Below are 20,224 nucleotides of genomic sequence, written 5' to 3'. Positions count from 1 at the left end.
GGTTCATTCCGCTCTTATATAGGATCCGAAATCGTTGATTTCGTTTGGAATCCGAGGCTGCATTCGTCCTTGCTCAAACAAGCAATGGCTCTTCTAATCGAATGGCCACGGGGAGCTTCCGATAACAAAGGCTCCCTTGTCACTCGTGATGCGCAGGCCAACTGCTAGACGACGGGTCGCCCTTCAGATCGCTGCCCAGGCAACCACCACAACGGCACCATTGGAACGACAACCGCTGCCGAACCATTCTGAAAATTTTGTGCCAAAGAAGTTGTTGCGTAGAGAACGACTCTGGGGGGCGAGCCCTCGCATAGCAAAATCGGGATGGCTTCACGGCCCTCCCAATAGAAACGATGCTGGTGCCAATATTCCAAAAATCCGAATAACGTGTCTTTCGCGAACACCAGCACTGATTTCTATTGGGGAGGGTCGACGAGAACTTTTGGTACCAAAGCTCCCATTGTAGCCGCGATAGGCACACAAAAAATTGCTAGAGCCCCAAGCACCCACCTCATGGCTAGACAAGGGCTCGCCATTAGTAGATCAACTTCGAAATCGCTGAACAGACGCGCTGTGGAATGGCAACCGCTGCCAAGCCTCTTCCGTAATTGCGTCGGTCGAGTGATCGAAGAAGGTGACCTAAGAGAGAGTCCAAGGCTAGGGATTCGTTGGGGGTTTCGCGCCGATAGCAAAAAATTATGCAATACCCGAGCAACACCGGACGGAGGTGCTAGACGAGGGCTCCCGTTTTAGATCGAGTTTTAAAATCACCAAGTAGACGCGGTGAGGGCTGGCAACCGCTGCCAAACCTTTTTCCGAAATTGCGCCAGCTGAGTGACAAGAAAACATGATCTAAAGGAGAGTCCAGGAATAGCACCCTCGAGGGTGGGCTTCATGCCCCTCTAATTGATTCAACGTCGCCGTCCACCGTTTCAAAATCCGACATATCCATCCGCCCTGACAGCGGCGTTGAATCAATGAGGGGGGCACGGGAGAGGCTCGCGGCAACCACCTCTCCCGTTGTAGCCGCGATAGGCACGCAAAAAATTTTGCTAGAGCGCCAAGCACCCACCTCATGGCTAGAGACAAGGGCTCGCCATTAGATCAACTTCGAAATCGCTGAACAGACGCGCTGTAGAATGGCAACCGCTGCCAAGTCTCTTCCGTAGTTGCGTCGGTCGAGTGATCGAAGAAGGTGATCTAATAGAGGGTCCAAGCGTAGGCATTCGTTGGGGGATTCATGCCGATGGCATAAATTTATGCAATACCCGAGCAACACCGGACGGAGGTGCTAGACGAGGGCTCCCGTTTTAGATCGAGTTTTAAAATCACCGAGTAGACGCGGTGAGGGCTGGCAACCGCTGCCAAACCTTTTTCCGAAATTGCGCCAGCTGAGTGACAAGAAAACATGATCTAAAGGAGAGTCCAGGAATAGCACCCTCGAGGGTGGGCTTCATGCCCCTCTAATTGATTCAACGTCGCCGTCCACCGTTTCAAAATCCGACATATCCATCCGCCCTCACAGTGGCGTTGAATCAATGAGGGGGGCACGGGAGAGGCTCGCGGAAACCACCTCTCCCCTTGTAGCCGCGATAGGCACGCAAAAAAATTTTGCTAGAGCGCCAAGCACCCACCTCATGCCTAGAGACAAGGGCTCGCCATTAGATCAACTTCGAAATCGCTGAACAGACGCGCTGTAGAATGGCAACCGCTGCCAAGTCTCCTCCGTAGTTGCGTCGGTCGAGTGATCGAAGAAGGTGATCTAAGAGAGGGTCCACGCGTAGGCATTCGTTGGGGGATTCGCGCCGATGGCATAAATTTATGCATTACCCGAGCAACACCGGACGGAGGTGCTAGACGAGGGCTCCCGTTTTAGATCGAGTTTTAAAATCACCAAGTAGAAGCGGTGAGGGCTGGCAACCGCTGCCAAACCTTTTTCCGAAATTGCGCCAGCTGAGTGACAAGAAAACATGATCTAAAGGAGAGCCCAGGAATAGCACCCTCGAGGGTGGGCTTCATGCCCCTCTAATTGATTCAACGTCGGCGTCCACCGTTTCAAAATCCGACATATCCATCCGCCCTGACAGCGGCGTTGAATCAATGAGGGGGGCACGGAAGAGGCTCGCGGCAACCACCTCTCCCGTTGTAGCCGCGATAGGCACGCAAAAAATTTTGCTAGAGCGCCAAGCACCCACCTCATGGCTAGAGACAAGGGCTCGCCATTAGATCAACTTCGAAATCGCTGAACAGACGCGCTATAGAATGGCAACCGCTGCCAAGTCTCTTCCGTAGTTGCGTCGGTCGAGTGATCGAAGAAGGTGATCTAAGAGAGGGTCCAAGCGTAGGCATTCGTTGGGGGATTCGCGCCGATGACATAAATTTATGCAATACCCGAGCAACACCGGACGGAGGTGCTAGACGAGGGCTCCCGTTTTAGATCGAGTTTTAAAATCACCGAGTAGACGCGGTGAGGGCTGGCAACCGCTGCCAAACCTTTTTCCGAAATTGCGCCAGCTGAGTGACAAGAAAACATGATCTAAAGGAGAGTCCAGGAATAGCACCCTCGAGGGTGGGCTTCATGCCCCTCTAATTGATTCAACGTCGCCGTCCACCGTTTCAAAATCCGACATATCCATCCGCCCTGACAGCGGCGTTGAATCAATGAGGGGGGCACGGGAGAGGCTCGCGGCAACCACCTCTCCCCTTGTAGCCGCGATAGGCACGCAAAAAAATTTTGCTAGAGCGCCAAGCACCCACCTCATGCCTAGAGACAAGGGCTCGCCATGAGATCAACTTCGAAATCGCTGAACAGACGCGCTGTAGAATGGCAACCGCTGCCAAGTCTCTTCCGTAGTTGCGTCGGTCGAGTGATCGAAGAAGGTGATCTAAGAGAGGGTCCAAGCGTAGGCATTCGTTGGGGGATTCGCGCCGATGGCATAAATTTATGCAATACCCGAGCAACACCGGACGGAGGTGCTAGACGAGGGCTCCCGTTTTAGATCGAGTTTTAAAATCACCTAGTAGACGCGGTGAGGGCTGGCAACCGCTGCCAAACCTTTTTCCGAAATTGCGCCAGCCGAGTGACAAGAAAACATGATCTAAAGGAGAGCCCAGGAATAGCACCCTCGAGGGTGGGCTTCATGCCCCTCTAATTGATTCAACGTCGCCGTCCACCGTTTCAAAATCCGACATATCCATCCGCCCTGACAGCGGCGTTGAATCAATGAGGGGGGCACGGGAGAGGCTCGCGGCAACCGCCTCTCCCGTTGTAGCCGCGATAGGCACGCAAAAAATTTTGCTAGAGCGCCAAGCACCCACCTCATGGCTAGAGACAAGGGCTCGCCATTAGATCAACTTCGAAATCGCTGAACAGACGCGCTGTAGAATGGCAACCGCTGCCAAGTCTCTTCCGTAGTTGCGTCGGTCGAGTGATCGAAGAAGGTGATCTAAGAGAGAGTCCAAGCGTAGGCATTCGTTGGGGGATTCGCGCCGATGGCATAAATTTATGCAATACCCGAGCAACACCGGACGGAGGTGCTAGACGAGGGCTCCCGTTTTAGATCGAGTTTTAAAATCACCGAGTAGACGCGGTGAGGGCTGGCAACCGCTGCCAAACCTTTTTCCGAAATTGCGCCAGCTGAGTGACAAGAAAACATGATCTAAAGGAGAGACCAGGAATAGCACCCTCGAGGGTGGGCTTCATGCCCCTCTAATTGATTCAACGTCGCCATCCACCGTTTCAAAATCCGACATATCCATCCGCCCTGACAGCGGCGTTGAATCAATGAGGGGGGCACGGGAGAGGCTCGCGGCAACCACCTCTCCCGTTGTAGCCGCGATAGGCACGCAAAAAGTTTTGCTAGAGCGCCAAGCACCCACCTCATGCCTAGAGACAAGGGCTCGCCATTAGATCAACTTCGAAATCGCTGAACAGACGCGCTGTAGAATGGCAACCGCTGCCAAGTCTCTTCCGTAGTTGCGTCGGTCGAGTGATCGAAGAAGGTGATCTAAGAGAGGGTCCAAGCGTAGGCATTCGTTGGGGGATTCGCGCCGATGGCATAAATTTATGCAATACCCGAGCAACACCGGACGGAGGTGCTAGACGAGGGCTCCCGTTTTAGATCGAGTTTTAAAATCACCGAGTAGACGCGGTGAGGGCTGGCAACCGCTGCCAAACCTTTTTCCGAAATTGCGCCAGCTGAGTGACAAGAAAACATGATCTAAAGGAGAGTCCAGGAATAGCACCCTCGAGGGTGGGCTTCATGCCCCTCTAATTGATTCAACGTCGGCGTCCACCGTTTTGAAATCTGACATATCCATCCGCCCTGACAGCGGCGTTGAATCAATGAGGGGGGCACGGGAGAGGCTCGCGGCAACCACCTCTCCCATTGTAGCCGCGATAGGCACGCAAAAAATTTTGCTAGAGCGCCAAGCACCCACCTCATGGCTAGAGACAAGGGCTCGCCATTAGATCAACTTCGAAATCGCTGAACAGACGCGCTGTAGAATGGCAACCGCTGCCAAGTCTCTTCCGTAGTTGCGTCAGTCGAGTGATCGAAGAAGGTGATCTAAGAGAGGGTCCAAGCGTAGGCATTCGTTGGGGGATTCGCGCCGTTGGCATAATTTTATGCAATACCCGAGCAACACCGGACGGAGGTGCTAGGCGAGGGCTCCCGTTTTAGATCGAGTTTTAAAATCACCAAGTAGACGCGGTGAGGGATGGCAACCGCTGCCAAAACCTTTTTCCGAAATTGCGCCAAGCTGAGCGAGAAGAAAACATGATTTAAAGGAGAGTCGAGGAATAGCACATCCAGGGTGGGCTTCATGCCCCTCTAATTGATTCAACGTCGGCGTCCACCGTTTCAAAATCCGACATATCCATCCGCCTTGACACCGGCGTTGAATCAATGAGAGGGGCACGGGAGAGGCTCGCGGCAACCACCTCTCCTATATAAGCTATTAGTGCGAGGCTCGCTCTGCATTAGAAATTAGCGAACACACCGACATCCGCCTTGAAAATCCAAATCCTTTAAAATTCCTACCAAACAGCCATTCACGACCCAATTTTTTATGAGGTCGGCAGAGGAGCAAAAGATTGTCATCGGTTGGGAGATGTGAGTTCATGGAGCCGAGGGACTGAAATGGTCATCGAGCTGGATGAATTTCACCTTGAAGGGGCCCAATCCAAAAGTTCCGGAGGTCATCTCCTGGAACTCTCGAGAACAAGGCCCATCTTACATGCAAACTCTGCTACTGCGCAAACATAGGTTGCAATTAAAGAGAAATTGCGAGGCCGTCACAATGGCCCGAGGCCAATGGCTCCGACTAAGTCAATTTTCTCTTGCAATCACCATGCCGCCGTTCACAGAGAGATCTCCCCATTCACTTGTGACGCGACGCACAGTCCAAGTGCTAGACGCGAGCTCGCCCTTGAAAGAAAGACCACTTTCCAAGACATCCCCCATTCAGTGAAAGAAAGACCACTTTCCAAGACATCCCCCGATGACACATTGGAACGACAACCGCTGTCGAACCATTCCCAATGTTGTGCCGATCGAGTTGGCACAGAGGCGACCTTAGGGAGTTCCCGCGTAGCAATCGGGATGTGCTTTCATACCCATCTCTCACAAAAACCAATCTTAGCTGTGAACAAATTTCGCCGCAATGACACCCATTGGAACGACGACCGCTGTCGAACAACTCCCGAATTTGTGCCCCGATGGAGTGAGAAAGAATAGCAACTTTGGGGAGCCGCGCATCGCAAACGGGCTGCTGCTTCATTCCGCTCTTGTATATAGATCCGATGTCGTTGATTTCGTTTGGAATCCGAGGCTGCATTCGTCCTTGCTCACACAAGCAATGGCTCTTCTCATCGAATGGCCACGGGGAGCTTCCGATCACAAAGGCTCCCTTGTCACTCGTGACGCGCAGCCCAACTGCTTTCCGAAATTGCGCCAGCTGAGTGACAAGAAAACATGATCTAAAGGAGAGTCGAGGAATAGCACCTCGAGGGTGGGCTTCATGCCCCTCCAATTGATTCAACGTCGGCGTCCACCGTTTCAAAATCCGACATTTCCATCCGCCTCGACACCGCCGTTGAATCAATGAGAGGGGCACGGGAGAGGTTCGCGGCAACAACCTCTCCTATATAAGCTATTAGTGCAAGGCTCGCTCTGCATTAGAAATTAGCGAACACGCCGACATCCGCCATAAAAATCCAAATCGTTGAAAATCCTGACCAAACAGCCATCCACGACCCAATTTATTATGAGGTCGTCTAAGGAGCAAAAGATTGTCGTCGGTTAGGAGATGTGAATTCATGGAGCCAAGGGACTGAAATGGTCATCGAGCTCATCCGATCAACTGGATGAATTTCACCTTGAAGGGGCCCAATCCAAAAGTTCCGGAGGTCATCTCCTGGAACTCTCAAGAACAAGGACCGTCTTACTTGCAAACTCTGCTACTGCGCAAACATAGGTTGCAATTAAAGAGAAATTGCCAGGCCATCACAGTGGCCCGAGGCCAATGCTCCGACTAAGTCAATTTTCTCTTGCAATCACCATGCCGCCGTTCACAGAGAGATCTCCCCATTCACTTGCGACGCGACGCACAATCCAAGTGATAGACGCGAGCTCGCCCTTGAAAGGCCAGGCCACTTCCCAAGACATCCCCCGATGACGCATTAGAACGACAACCGCTGTCGAACCATTCCCAATGTTGTGCCGATCGAGTTGGCACAGAGGCGACCTTAGGGAGCTCCCGCGTAGCAATCGGGATGTGCTTTCGTACCCATCTCTCACAAAAACCAATCTTAGCTGTGAACAAATTTAGAATCCAAGGCTCGTATCCATCGATATCGTCGGCACTGGGTCTATATATTCAAAGGCCACGGAGAGGTTCCGATAAGAGAAGCTCCCCTGCTCGCTCGCACAAACATCCCAAATGCTAGACACAAGCTCCCGCCCTTAGCATCGCTCTCCAGATCGCCGCAATGACACATTGGAACGACAACCGCTGTTGAACAACTCCCGAATTTGTGCCGATGGAGTGAGAAAGACGAGCAAGTTTGGGGAGCCGCGCATGGCAAACGGGCTTCTGCTTCATTCCGCTCTTATATATAGATCCGATGTCGTTGATTTCGTTTGGAATCCGAGGCTGCATTCGTCCTTGCTCACACAAGAAATGGCTCTTCTCATCGAATGGTCACGGGGAGCTTCCGATTACAAAGGCTCCCTTGTCACCCGTGATGCGCAGCCCAACTGCTAGACGACGGCTCGCCCTTCAGATCGCTGCCCAGGCAACCACCACAACGGCACCATTGGAACGACAACCGCTGCCGAACCATTCCGAAATTTTTTTGCCAAAGAAGTTGTTGCGAAGAGAACGACTCTGGGGAGAGAGCCCTCGCATAGCAAAATCGGGATGGCTTCACGGCAGCTGGATGGGATTTGAATTCATGGAGCCAAGGGAGTGAAATGGTCATCGAGCTCATCCGATCAACTGGATGAATTTCACCTTGAAGGGGCCCAATCCAGAAGTTCCGGAGGTCATCTCCTGGAACTGTCAAGAACAAAGGCCAATCTTACATGCAAACTCTGCTACTGCGCAAACATAGGTTGCAATTATAGAGAAATTGCAAGGCCGTCACAATGGCCCGAGGCCAATGCTCCGACTACTAAGTCAATTTTCTCTTGCAATCACCATGCCGCCGTTCACAGAGAGATCTCCCCATTCACTTGTGACGACGCACAATCCAAGTGCTAGACGCGATCTCGCCCTTGAAAGGCCGCGTTCCAAGACATCCCGATGACACATTGGAACGACAACCGCTGTCGAACCATTCCCAATGTTGTGCCGATCGAGTTGGCACAGAGGCGATCTTAGGGAGCTCCCGCGAATCGATCGGGAAGTGCTTTCGTACCCATCTCTCACAAAAACCAATGTTAGCTGAACAATTTTAGAATCCAAGGCTCGTATCCATCGATATCGTCGGCACTGGGTCTATATTCAAAGGCCGCGGAGAGGTTCCGATAAGAGAAGCTCACCTGCTCTCTTGCACAAACATCCCCAAATGCTAGACGCAAGCTCCAGCCCTTAGCATCGCTCTCCAGATCACCGCAATGACACATTGGAACGACAACCGCTGTCGAACAACTCCCGAATTTGTGCCGATGGAGTGAGAAAGAAGAGCCAGATCGGGTCGACGAAAACGGCTAAGCCAGATCGGGTCGGCCAGCATGGCTCGGCCACCATTTTTCGCCGAGAGCTTTCGATATTAAAGCTCCCATGTAGCCGCGATAAGTACACCATGACAAATTGCTAGAGCGCCGAGCACCCATAGCAAATTGCCATTATACCAAGCAACGCCGGAGTGCTAGACAAGGGCTCACGTTTAGATCAAGTTTTAAAACCACCAAAAAACACACGCCATGGATCGGCAACCGCTGCCTCACCTTTTCCAAAATTGAGTCATCGCAAAACATGATCTAAAGGAGAGCCGAGGAAAAGCACTGAGATCGCTTCATGCCCCTTTCATTCATTCAACATCGGCATACACTGTTTGAAAACCCAACAATCCGATCCGCCTAGACACCAATGTTGAATGAATGAAAGGGGCACGGGAGAGGCTCGCGGCAACAACCTCTCCTATATAAGCTATTAGTGCGAGGCTCGCTCTGCATTAGAAATCTGCGACAGCGCGGACAAAATCCTTAAAAATCCAATTCAATGAAAAATGTGACCAAACAGCCATCCACGACACCGTTTTTGGAGCTCGCCCAGATCGGCTCGGCCAGAATGGCTCGCCCAGATCGGCTCGGCGAGCATGGCTCGGCCAGATCGGCTCGGCCAGCATGGTGACTTGCTGACTCGGTGAGAGTACTTCGAACTGTCAAGAACAAAGGCCAATCTAACATGCAAACTCTGCTACTGCGCAAACATAGGTTGCAATTATAGAGAAATTGCAAGGCCGTCACAATGGCCCGAGGCCAATGCTCCGACTACTAAGTCAATTTTCTCTTGCAATCGCCATGCCGCCGTTCACAGAGAGATCTCCCCATTCACTTGTGACGACGCACAATTCAAGTGCTAGACGCGAGCTCGCCCTTGAAAGGCCGTGTTCCAAGACATCCCGATGACACATTGGAACGACAACCGCTGTCGAACCATTCCCAATGTTGTGCCGATCGAGTTGGCACAGAGGCGATCTTAGGGAACTCCCGCGTATCGATCGGGAAGTGCTTTCGTACCCATCTCTCACAAAAACCAATGTTAGCTGAACAATTTTATAATCCAAGGCTCGTATCCATCGATATCGTCGGCACTGGGCCTATATTCAAAGGCCACGGAGAGGTTCCGATGAGAGAAGCTCCCCTGCTCGCTTGCACAAACATCCCCAAATGCTAGACGCAAGCTCCCGCACTTAGCATCGCTCTCCAGATCACCGCAATGACACATTGGAACGACAACCGCTGTCGAACAACTCCCGAATTTGTGCCGATGGAGTGAGAAACGAGAGCCAGATCGGGTCGACGAAAACGGCTAAGCCAGATCGGGTCGGCCAGCATGGCTCGGCCACCATTTTTCGCCGAGAGCTTTCGATATTAAAGCTCCCATGTAGCCGCGATAAGTACAACATGACAAATTGCTAGAGCGCCGAGCACCCATAGCAAATTGCCATTATACCAAGCAACGCCGGAGTGCTAGACAAGGCCTCACGTTTAGATCAAGTTTTAAAACCACCAAAAACACACGCCATGGATCGGCAACCGCTGCCTCACATTTTCCAAAATTGAGTCATCGCAAAACATGATCTAAAGGAGAGCCGAGGAAAAGCACTGAGATCGCTTCATGCCCATTCCATTCATTCAACATCGGCATACACCGTTTGAAAACCCAACAATCCGATCCGCCTAGACACCAATGTTGAATGAATGAAAGGGGCACGGGAGAGGCTCGCGGCAACAACCTCTCCTATATAAGCTATTAGTGCGAGGCTCGCTCTGCATTAGAAATCTGCGATAGCGCGGACAACTCCCTTAAAAATCCAATTCAATGAAAAATGTGACCAAACAGCAATCCACGACACCGTTTTTGGAGCTCGCCCAGATCGGCTCGCCCAGAATGGCTCGCCCAGATCGGCTCGGCCAGATCGGCTCGGCCAGCATGGTGACTTGCTGACTTGGTGAGAGTACTTCGAACTGTCAAGAACAAAGGCCAATCTAACGTGCAAACTCTGCTACTGCGCAAACATAGGTTGCAATTATAGAGAAATTGCAAGGCCGTCACAATGGCCCGAGGCCAATGCTCCGACCACTAAGTCAATTTTCTCTTGCAATCGCACATGCCGCCGTTCACAGAGAGATCTCCCCAATCACTTGTGACGACGCACAATCCAAGTGCTAGACGCGAGCTCGCCCTTGAAAGGCCGCGTTCCAAGACATCCCGATGACACATTGGAACGACAACCGCTGTCGAACCATTCCCAATGCTGTGCCGATCGAGTTGGCACAGAGGCGACCAAACAGCCATCCACGACACCGTTTTTGGAGATTGGCCAGATCGGCTCGGCCAGCATGGCTCGGCCAGCACGGCTCGGACAGCATGGCTCGGCCAGAACGGCTCGCCCAGATCGGCTCGGCCAGCAAGGCTCGGCCAGAACGGCTCGCCCAGATCGGCTCGCCCAGATCGGCTCGGCCAGCATGGCTCGGCCAGAACGGCTCGCCCAGAAAGGCTCGGCCAGAACGGGTCGCCCAGATCGGCTCGGCCAGAATGGCTCGCCCAGATCGGCTCGGCCAGATCGGCTCGGCCAGAATGGCTCGCCCAGATCGGCTCGGCCAGATCGGCTCGGCCAGCATGGTGACTTGGTGACTTGGTGAGAGTACTTCGAACTGTCAAGAACAAAGGCCAATCTAACGTGCAAACTCTGCTACTGCGCAAACATAGGTTGCAATTATAGACAAATTGCAAGGCCGTCACAATGGCCCGAGGCCAATGCTCCGACTACTAAGTCAATTTTCTCTTGCAATCGCACATGCCGCCGTTCACAGAGAGATCTCCCCAATCACTTGTGACGACGCACAATCCAAGTGCTAGACGCGAGCTCGCCCTTGAAAGGCCGCGTTCCAAGACATCCCGATGACACATTGGAACGACAACCGCTGTCGAACCATTCCCAATGTTGTGCCGATCGAGTTGGCACAGAGGCGACCAAACAGCCATCCACGACACCGTTTTTGGAGATCGGCCAGATCGGCTCGGCCAGAACGGCTCGGCCAGAACGGCTCGCCCAGATCGGCTCGGCCAGCAAGGCTCGGCCAGAACGGCTCGCCCAGATCGGCTCGGCCAGAACGGCTCGCCCAGATCGGCTCGGCCAGCAAGGCTCGGCCAGAACGGCTCGCCCAGATCGGCTCGCCCAGATCGGCTCGGCCAGCATGGCTCGGCCGGAACGGGTCGCCCAGATCGGCTCGCCCAGAACGGGTCGCCCAGATCGGCTCGGCCAGATCGGGTCGGCCAGAATGGCTCGCCCAGATCGGCTCGCCCAGATCGGCTCGGCCAGCATGGCTCGGCCAGAACGGCTCGGCCAGATCGGGACGGTGACTTGATGAACGGACTTAGAGATTCGACTTCGTGGGCCGACCTGGCGGGGAGACTTGATGAACGCACTTGAAGGGTCGACTTGGTGGGGTGACTCTATGAACGGACCTAAAGAGTTGACTTGGTGAGATTACTTGGCGGGGTGACTCGATGAAAGGATTTAAAGAGTCGACTTGGTGAGAGTACTTGGTGGGGCGACTTGATGAACGCACTTGAAGAATCGACTTGGTTAGAGTACTTGGTGGGGCGACTTGATGAACGGACTCAAAGAGTCGACTTGGTGAGAGTACCTGCTGGCTCGACTTGATGAGCAGACTTAAAGAGTCAACTTGGTGAGAGTACTTGGTGGGCTGAACTGATGAACGAACATAAAGATTCGGCTTGGTGGGAGTACTTGGTGGGCCGACCTGGTGGGGTGACTTTATGGACGGACTTAAAGAGTCGACTTGGTTAGATTACTTGTTCTGGTGACTTGATGAACGGACTTGAAGAGTCGACTTGGTGGGGTGACTTGATGAAAGGACTTAAAGGGTCGACTTGGTGAGAGTACTTGGCGGAGCGACTTGATGGACGGACTTAAAGGGTCGACTTGGCGGGGTGACTCGATGAACGGACCTAAAGAGTTGACTTGGTGAGAGTACTTGGCGGGGTGAACTGATGAACGGACTTAAAGAGTCGACTTGGTGGGAGTACTTGGTGGGCCGACTTGATGAACGGACTTATAGAGTCGACTTGGTGAGAGTAGTTGTTCTGGCGACTTGATGAACGGACTTAAAGAGTCGGCTTGGCGGGGTGACTTGATGAAAGGACTTAAACAGTCGACTTGGTCGGGTGACTCGATGAACAAACTTAGAGGGTCGACTTTGCGGGGTGACTTGATGAACGGACCTAAAGAGTTGACTTGGTGAGAGTACTCGGTGGGGTGACCTGATGAACAGACTTGGTGAGTCGACTTGGTGAGAGTCCTTGGTGGGCCGACCTGGTTGGGTGACTTCGTGAACTGACTTAAAGAGTCGACTTGGTGGGAGTACTTGGTGGGGTGACTTCATGAACGGACTTCAAGGGTCGACTTGGCGAGGTGACTTGATGAACGGTCCTAAAGAGTTGACTTGGTGAGAGTACTCGGTGTGGTGACTTGATGAAAAGACTTAAAGAGTCGAATTGGTGAGAGTACTTGGTGGGGTGACTTGATGAACGCACTTGAAGGGTCGACTTGGTGGGGTGACTTTATGAACGGACCTAAAGAGTTGACGTGGTGAGAGTGCTTGGTGGGGTGACTTGATGAACATAGTTAAAGAGTCGACTTGGTGAGAGTAGTTGGTCGGGTGACTTGATGAACGCACTCGAAGAATCGACTTGGTTAGAGTACTTGGTGGGGTGACTTGATGAACGGACTTAAAGATTCGACTTGCTGGGCCGACCTGGCGGGGTGACTTGATGAACGGACTTAGAGAGTCGACTTGGTGAGAGTACTTGGTGACTTGGTGGGCCGACCTGGCCGGGTGACTTGATGAACAAACTTAAAGAGTCGACTTGGCGAGAGTACTCGGTGGGCTGACCTGGTCACGTGACTTGATGAACGGACTTAAAGAGTCGACTTGGTGGACCGACTTGGCTGGGTGACTTGATGAACAAACTTAAAGAGTCGACTTGGTGGGTCGAACTAGCGAGGTGACTTGGTGAGAGTACTTGGTGGGCTGACCTGGCAGGGTGACTTGATGAACGAACTTAGAGAGTCGACTTTGTGAGAGTACTTGGTGGGTCGAACTGGCGGGGTGACTTGATGAACGAACTTAAAGAGTCGACCTGGTGAGAGAACTTGGTGGGCCGAGCTGGCGGGGTGAATTGATGAACGAACCTAAAGAGTCGACTTTGTGAGAGTACTTGGTGGGCCGACCTGGCGGGGTGAGTTGATGACCTAACTTAAAGGGTCGACTTGGTGAGAGTAGTTGGTGGGCCGACCTGGCGGGGCGACTTGATGAACGAACTTAAAGAGTCGACTTGGTGAGAGTACTCGGTGGGCTGACCTGATAAACAAACCTAAAGAGTCGACCTGGTGAGAGTACTTGGTGGGCCGACCTGGCGGGGTGACTTGGTGAGCAAACTTAAAGAGTCGACTTGGTGAGAGTAGTTGGTGGGCTGACCTGGCGGGGTGACTTGATGAACGAACTTAAAGAGTCGACCTGGTGGGCCGACTTGGCAGAGTGACTTCATGAACGAACTTAAAGAGTCCACTTGGTGGGCCGACCTGGCGGGGTGACTTGATGAACGAACTTAAAGAGTCGACTTGGTGAGAGTAATTTGTGGGCTGACCTGGCGGGGTGGCTTGATGAGTGAACTTAAAGAGTCGACTTGGTGGGGTGACTTGATGAACGCACTTGAAGGGTCGACTTGGTGGGGTGACTCTACGAACGGACCTAAAGAGTTGACTTGGTGAGAGTACTTGGTGGGGTGACTCGATGAAAGGACTTAAAGAGTCAACTTGGTGAGAGTACTTGGTGGCTCGACTTTATGAGCAGACTTAAAGAGTCCACTTGGTGAGAGTGGGCCTAACAGGGCGATGTGGCGAGTGGGCCTAACGGGGCGAGTTGGTGGGGCGACATGGCGAGTGGTATTAGAGAGCCGACGTGGTGAGGCGACTCGGCGAGTTGGTTCGTTGAGATGACATGGTGAGCTGACTTGGCGAGTCGACCTGGCGAGCGAACTTAAAGAGTCGACTTGGCAACGTACTCGAGTCGACTTGGTGAGGCGACCTGGCGAGCGGGCTCAAAGAGTCAACATGGTGAGGCGACTCACGGTGAGGAGCTATCCTTGAGGCGACTTGGTGGGCCTACTTGATTAGTCGACTTGGTGAGCCGACCTGACGAGCTGACACGGTGAGCGGGCTTAAAGAGGCGACGGCTTGGTGGGGTAACTCGGCAAGCCAACTTATCGAGGCGAGATGGTGAGTCGACTTGGTGAGCGCACTTAAAGAGTCAACTTCGCGAGGTGACTCGGCGAGTTAGCCCGCTGATGCGACTTGGGCGGGCCGACCTGGCGAACGAACTTAAAGAGGCGACTTGGGCGGGCTGACCTGGTGAGCAAACTTAAAGAGTTGACTTGGCAACGTACTTGAACAACCGACTTGGTGAGCTGACATGGTGAGTGGGCTTAGAGAAGCAACTCGGCGGGGCGACTTGATGAACGGACTTAAAGGGTCAACTTGGCGGGGTGACTCGATGAACGGACCTAAAGAGTTTACTTGGTGAGAGTACTTGGCGGGGTCAACTGATGAACGGACTTAAAGAGTCGACTTGGTGGGAGTACTTGGTGGGCCGACTTGATGAACGAACTTATAGAGTCGACTTGGTGAGAGTAGTTGTTCTGGCGACTTGATGAACGGACTTAAAGAGTCGGCTTGGCGGGGTGACTTGATGAAAGGACTTAAACAGTCGACTTGGTCGGGTGACTCGATGAACGAACTTAGAGGGTCGACTTTGCGGGGTGACTTGATGAACGGACCTAAAGAGTTGACTTGGTGAGAGTACTCGGTGGGGTGACCTGATGAACAGACTTAGAGAGTCGACTTGGTGAGAGTACTTGGTGGGCCGATCTGGCCGGGTGACTTGATGAACAAACTTAAAGAGTCGACTTGGTGAGAGTACTCGGTGGGCTGACCTGGTCACGTGACTTGATGAACGGACTTAAAGAGTCGACTTGGTGGGCCGACTTGGCCGGGTGACTTGATGAACGAACTTAAAGAGTCGACTTGGTGGGTCGAACTAGCGGGGTGACTTGGTGAGAGTACTTGGTGGGCTGACCTGGCAGGGTGACTTGATGAACGAACTTAGAGAGTCGACTTTGTGAGAGTACTTGGTGGGTCGAACTGGCAGGGTGACTTGATGAACGAACTTAAAGAGTCGACCTGGGGAGAGAACTTGGTGGGCCGAGCTGGCAGGGTGAATTGATGAACGAACCTAAAGAGTCGACTTTGTGAGAGTACTTGGTGGGCCGACCTGGCGGGGTGAGTTGATGACCGAACTTAAAGGGTCGACTTGGTGAGAGTAGTTGGTGGGCCGACCTGGCGGGGCGACTTGATTAACGAACCTAAAGAGTCGACTTGGTGAGAGTACTCGGTGGGGTGACCTGATGAACAAACCTAAAGAGTCGACCTGGTGAGAGTACTTGGTGGGCCGACTTGGCGGGGTGACTTGGTGAGCAAACTTAAAGAGTCGACTTGGTGAGAGTAGTTGGTGGGCTGACCTGGCGGGGTGACTTGATGAACGAACTTAAAGAGTCGACCTGGTGGGCCGACTTGGCAGAGTGACTTCATGAACGAACTTAAAGAGTCCACTTGGTGGGCCGACCTGGCGGGGTGACTTGATGAACGAACTTAAAGAGTCGACTTGGTGAGAGTAATTTGTGGGCTGACCTGGCGGGGTGGCTTGATGAGTGAACTTAAAGAGTCGACTTGGTGGGGTGACTTGATGAACGCACTTGAAGGGTCGACTTGGTGGGGTGACTCTACGAACGGACCTAAAGAGTTGACTTGGTGAGAGTACTTGGTGGGGTGACTCGATGAAAGGACTTAAAGAGTCGACTTGGTGAGAGTACTTGGTGGCTCGACTTTATGAGCAGACTTAAAGAGTCCACTTGGTGAGAGTGGGCCTAACAGGGCGATGTGGCGAGTGGGCCTAACGGGGCGAGTTGGTGGGGCGACTTGGCGAGTGGTATTAGAGAGCCGACGTGGTGAGGCGACTCGGCGAGTTGGTTCGTTGAGATGACATGGTGAGCTGACTTGGCGAGTCGACCTGGCGAGCGAACTTAAAGAGTCGACTTGGCAACGTACTCGAGTCGACTTGGTGAGGCGACCTGGCGAGCGGGCTCAAAGAGTCAACATGGTGAGGCGACTCACGGTGAGGAGCTATCCTTGAGGCGACTTGGTGGGCCTACTTGATTAGTCGACTTGGTGAGCCGACCTGACGAGCTGACACGGTGAGCGGGCTTAAAGAGGCGACGGCTTGGTGGGGTAACTCGGCAAGCCAACTTATCGAGGCGAGATGGTGAGTCGACTTGGTGAGCGCACTTAAAGAGTCAACTTCGCGAGGTGACTCGGCGAGTTAGCCCGCTGATGCGACTTGGGCGGGCCGACCTGGCGAACGAACTTAAAGAGGCGACTTGGGCGGGCTGACCTGGTGAGCGAACTTAAAGAGTTGACTTGGCAACGTACTTGAACAACCGACTTGGTGAGCTGACATGGTGAGTGGGCTTAGAGAAGCAACTCGGCGGGGCGACTTGATGAACGGACTTAAAGGGTCAACTTGGCGGGGTGACTCGATGAACGGACCTAAAGAGTTTACTTGGTGAGAGTACTTGGCGGGGTGAACTGATGAACGGACTTAAAGAGTCGACTTGGTGGGAGTACTTGGTGGGCCGACTTGATGAACGGACTTATAGAGTCGACTTGGTGAGAGTAGTTGTTCTGGCGACTTGATGAACGGACTTAAAGAGTCGGCTTGGCGGGGTGACTTGATGAAAGGACTTAAACAGTCGACTTGGTCGGGTGACTCGATGAACGAACTTAGAGGGTCGACTTTGCGGGGTGACTTGATGAACGGACCTAAAGAGTTGACTTGGTTAGAGTACTCGGTGGGGTGACCTGATGAACAGACTTAGAGAGTCGACTTGGTGAGAGTACTTGGTGGGCCGATCTGGCCGGGTGACTTGATGAACAAACTTAAAGAGTCGACTTGGTGAGAGTACTCGGTGGGCTGACCTGGTCACGTGACTTGATGAACGGACTTAAAGAGTCGACTTGGTGGGCTGACTTGGCCGGGTGACTTGATGAACGAACTTAAAGAGTCGACTTGGTGGGTCGAACTAGCGGGGTGACTTGGTGAGAGTACTTGGTGGGCTGACCTGGCAGGGTGACTTGATGAACGAACTTAGAGAGTCGACTTTGTGAGAGTACTTGGTGGGTCGAACTGGCAGGGTGACTTGATGAACGAACTTAAAGAGTCGACCTGGGGAGAGAACTTGGTGGGCCGAGCTGGCAAGGTGAATTTATGAACAAACCTAAAGAGTCAACTTTGTGAGAGTACTTGTTGGGCCGACCTGGCGGGGTGAGTTGATGACCGAACTTAAAGGGTCGACTTGGTGAGAGTAGTTGGTGGGCCGACCTGGCGGGGCGACTTGATTAACGAACCTAAAGAGTCGACTTGGTGAGAGTACTCGGTGGGGTGACCTGATGAACAAACCTAAAGAGTCGACCTGGTGAGAGTACTTGGTGGGCCGACCTGGCGGGGTGACTTGGTGAGCAAACTTAAAGAGTCGACTTGGTGAGAGTAGTTGGTGGGCTGACCTGGCGGGGTGACTTGATGAACGAACTTAAAGAGTCGACCTGGTGGGCCGACTTGGCAGAGTGACTTCATGAACGAACTTAAAGAGTCCACTTGGTGGGCCGACCTGGCGGGGTGACTTGATGAACGAACTTAAAGAGTCGACTTGGTGAGAGTAATTTGTGGGCTGACCTGGCGGGGTGGCTTGATGAGTGAACTTAAAGAGTCGACTTGGTGGGGTGACTTGATGAACGCACTTGAAGGGTCGACTTGGTGGGGTGACTCTACGAACGGACCTAAAGAGTTGACTTGGCGAGAGTACTTGGTGGGGTGACTCGATGAAAGGACTTAAAGAGTCGACTTGGTGAGAGTACTTGGTGGCTCGACTTTATGAGCAGACTTAAAGAGTCCACTTGGTGAGAGTGGGCCTAACAGGGCGATGTGGTGAGTGGGCCTAACGGGGCGAGTTGGTGGGGCGACTTGGCGAGTGGTATTAGAGAGCCGACGTGGTGAGGCGACTCGGCGAGTTGGTTCGTTGAGATGACATGGTGAGCTGACTTGGCGAGTCGACCTGGCGAGCGAACTTAAAGAGTCGACTTGGCAACGTACTCGAGTCGACTTGGTGAGGCGACCTGGCGAGCGGGCTCAAAGAGTCAACATGGTGAGGCGACTCATTGAGTCAACATGGTGAGGCGACTCATGGTGAGGAGCTATCCTTGAGGCGACTTGGTGGGCCTACTTGATTAGTCGACTTGGTGAGCCGACCTGACGAGCTGACACGGTGAGCGGGCTTAAAGAGGCGACGACTTGGTGCGGTAACTCGGCAAGCCAACTTATCGAGGCGAGATGGACAGTCGACTTGGTGAGCGCACTTAAAGAGTCAACTTCGCGAGGTGACTCGGCGAGTTAGCCCGCTGATGCGACTTGGGCGGGCCGACCTGGCGAACGAACTTAAAGAGGCGACTTGGGCGGGCTGACCTGGTGAGCGAACTTAAAGAGTTGACTTGGCAACGTACTTGAACAACCGACTTGGTGAGCTGACATGGTGAGTGGGCTTAGAGAAGCAACTCGGCGGGGCAACTTGGCGAGCACACCTGCTGGGGCAAGGTGGTAAAACGACTATGTGATTCGACTTGGTGAGCTGACTTAGGGAGCTGAGTTGGTGAGCGAACTTAAGGGGTCGACTTGGTGAGGCAACCTGAATAGTCGACTCGGTGAGGTGACTTGGGGAGCCGACATGGTGAGCGGTCTTAAAGAAGAGGCGACCTGGTGGGGCAACCTGGTGAGGCGAGACGATAAGTCATCTTGGTGAGCCGGCTTGACGAGCTGTGAGTGGACTTAAAGAGTCAATTCTTGATTTGGCAAAAGACCACATGGTTAGATGACTTGGTGAGCCGACCTGGCTAGCAAAATTGGCAAGCAAACTTATAGAATCGACTTGCTGTCCCCAGCCAGGATCGCACGCCTGGGTCGACCCAACTTGGGTCACCCGACTAGGTCAACCCATCTCCGTCGCCCCAGCCTCGGGCGACCCGACTGGGTCGCCAGAGTGGGTCGACGAGGGGAAAAAAAACAAAAAACAAAAAAAATCATGGGAGGCCCTGTACAGCGAAAAGCGCTAAATTTTGGGCATTACAAAAAGAAGAAAAAAAAAAACAAGTTACCCGCTTTTGGATCACGCACAAGTTTCAGTTCACGTATTGCCGAGCCGACTCGAGGCGTTACGCCTAGCTAGCCAGATTCGAGGTAGGCTAGCCGAAACGATCCGATTTGAGAATTTTCTTTATAAAAAGAGATCATGATAGGGCTCGTAAGGCAAAAAAGAATGAAATTTTGGGAGTTCAAAAAAAAACGTTACCCGGTTTTGGATCGCGCACAGGGCTCGGGTCACGTAGCATCGAGGTGCCCTGGGTGACATGATTCGAGCGAAAAGTCGACGGTGGCATGAGTCGTGCAAAAACATTGGAGGCCATTAAGGCTCGAGGCGCTTCGAGTCGAGGTTGCCGAGGCGGGTCGGGTTGAAAACTTTGGGCGTTAACCAAAAAGAAAAAGTTAACCGCTTTTGGATCATGTACACGGCTCGGGGCACTTAGAATCAAGTCGAGCACGGTGACATGAGTCGTGCGAAAAATTTGGAGACGACTCGAGTCGGGGCATCCGACTCTATTCGAGTTCAAAACTTTGGGACTTGACAAAAAAAAGAAAAAAGAAAAAGTTACCCGGTTTTGGATCACGTAAGTGACTCGGGCCACTCAGAATCAAGGCGAGTGCGATTACATGAGTCGAGCGAAAAAAAAAATGGAGGCGGTTAA

The sequence above is a fragment of the Cupressus sempervirens genome, chromosome 1 (genome assembly GCF_028749045.1).
Source record: "Cupressus sempervirens isolate cs-2001-9-10 chromosome 1, ASM2874904v1, whole genome shotgun sequence".
Taxonomy (NCBI): domain Eukaryota; kingdom Viridiplantae; phylum Streptophyta; class Pinopsida; order Cupressales; family Cupressaceae; genus Cupressus; species Cupressus sempervirens.
Note: the sequence above shows the minus strand (reverse complement) of the source record.